This window comes from Etheostoma spectabile, chromosome 3, assembly GCF_008692095.1.
Source record: "Etheostoma spectabile isolate EspeVRDwgs_2016 chromosome 3, UIUC_Espe_1.0, whole genome shotgun sequence".
Classification (NCBI taxonomy): Eukaryota; Metazoa; Chordata; class Actinopteri; order Perciformes; family Percidae; genus Etheostoma; species Etheostoma spectabile.
The window spans coordinates 3,474,447-3,476,991 of NC_045735.1; positions in this window are offsets into that span (position 1 = coordinate 3,474,447).

A 2,545-nucleotide genomic window follows, 5' to 3' on the forward strand; every position below is an offset into this window, starting at 1 on the left:
CTGAAATGGTTTTCACTTCACAGGTGGGCCTTGTCAGGGTTAATTATATATACTATATATATATAGTAATGACTATAGCCTTTATGTTAAAACATTTCAATATAAAAGTTGGTGAAAATTCAAAATTGGTGAAAACATTTAAATCTGTGAAATTGCAGTTTTAATATCTCAGGGGAAATGCATTCTTGACGTTATAGGAGTAGTTTTACAAAAATAAATGAACAACTAAATAAATCAGATTTTAGTTGCACTTGCCTAATTTTTCTGGAGTTTTCAATCCCATCTCACATATTCTATAATCAGCAGATCAAGTTTGCTCGGTTTAAGCATGGGTTTAAGTATGCTCCGTTTGCGTTTCCGTTTTGAGGATAACAACTTAATTTCCTGCATTCTGATATACGTACACATAACATTTTACAGTGGAAATACCTTTTATATAGCCTATGGAAGAAGAGAAACACAAATTACAATTTAAAATATTCAAAAATATAATGGGAAGTATGTTGTTGCGTGTCATTGACATAAGTGGGTATATATATATACATATATATTAGATAAAGAGATATAAATATAGAAACCCTGGGGCTGTCGTAGTCTGTATATAACTGCGTATAACGTAAACTACACAACTGGATAAATTGTATTTACTGTTTTTTGTTAGCATATAAAGACTTCTTTAAAACTGTTCACTATCTGATGTTATCAATCCACAAATGGCTCAACAATTAAAATGAATGAAAATATCCATCCCAATATTCATTGTCGTTATCTTTAACAACAATACCACCTATTGCCATCTTGGAACATAATGGCACATTCAATGGAAACGTTAAATTACACAGTACACACCTATATGTGTGTTCCAATGTTTGTGTCCAGGCTGATCTGACACATCCTGTGGAAGAAGTAGACACTGTTAAATTCCTCAGAGTCTTTGCGGATGTGACAAACATGGCAACAAGACGCGACTAGTCAACAAGGACTGCATATCTCAGAGACTGAATGTATGGCTAAACATGTACCTGACATGTTCAGACTTGAAAAAAAAAACACACACCGTACAATGTGCAGATAGACACAATATTCGGTCAGTCTCCCTGTCTTGTCATTCATCCATCGCTGACTGTCCCTCGATATTGCCTGAGGGGAGAAATTCTCCAGTGAACTGGCTGCTCCTCCAGTGATGTCTGTGTTGGATGGGGCTTCAAACTGGAGGAAAAAAAAGTCTAGTTTCCGAGTAAAAAAGTTTGTATTGAGTGGGACAGTTTCTAGCCACACCCTAGGGAGGTGAGTTTGGTTCTAAAACACTTTCTTGCAGTTGAGGGTGAGCACCAGGTAACCCAATCCCTGGTTGCAAATAAAATGCCCACAAAGAAAGGTGTAGATCACTTTGAACTCAGTTATCACTGAGTCCTCCCACCCAAAACCTTCCCAAATAGTTTTTTTTAAAGATCATGGATCTTTAAACAAATAAAACCTCAAAAAATAAAACATCATCTCTGGTGATAATTTCTATTAAATAAAGACTCACAAGCGACAGAGGGTTTATTATCAGAATTATAACCAGTATTAACAGAAAATACATTGCACAGCATGTGACTGCTTCATGATAAAAGCCACCCTGGGTTTCACCATTGAATGCTTGAAGTAGCAGTAGGATGTTCAGTTGGTCTTAGCAATAACTTAGTTGCACTTTGTCAGACCTTCATCCTCTGCATTCTAGCGTTGGTTTTTGTGGTAAATTTCCTGAGTAACATTGTCTTCTGCTCACTTTAAAGGCAAAGAGTACAACGGTTAATTTGTGCTAAATGATTAGAAGCCTAACCCTTGAATGGTACAATTAATTCAATTCAGAGCAGTTTTCAGTAAATGTATATTTTTAGGTTTCTTACGCATTCAGTCGGTCCGCGATCGTCGTGCCACGCTTTCTCTCGTTGTTTCATTACAGCGGCCATGTTTCTTTTTTACAAATAGTGTGTTTCACGTAATCATACTTCCACAAGAAGCTGCTGCTCACTCTGTATGAAGTAAGAACAATGCACATTCTCCATTTTTACATCAGTAAATCTGTTATTGACCTCACGGTCTGTTACAGGAAGCTAAATTACTTCAGCCAGACTCGACCTAGTCGCTCCTCCTCAGCTTGGCTTGGCCTTTGTGAAATGCCCCAAGCCAGGCTGCACAGATTAGACTAGGTCAAGCCTCGCTTTATTGATCATCCTGGATTTATAAATTCTGCTTCTGTGAAACTGCCCCCAGGGCAGGCAATCACCCTAGTCTCACTTTGCCAGACCTTCCTCCACAGCGCAATCCTGGATGGGAGAAAAACGAGCTCTGTTTATTGGCATTTCTTTAAACTAATCACAATCATCATGGGTAGCACTAAGCACCGGGCAGAGCCACGGTGCCTCTGCAAAATATTCTCAAGAAAGAACTTGATTTGGTGGAACGTGTATGTTCAGAAGTTGTTTTAGTCGTGCAACAAAAACCTCAGCTATTCTATCTAGCTGTCTGGATTTACCCTGCAGAGATCTGAGGAGCAGTT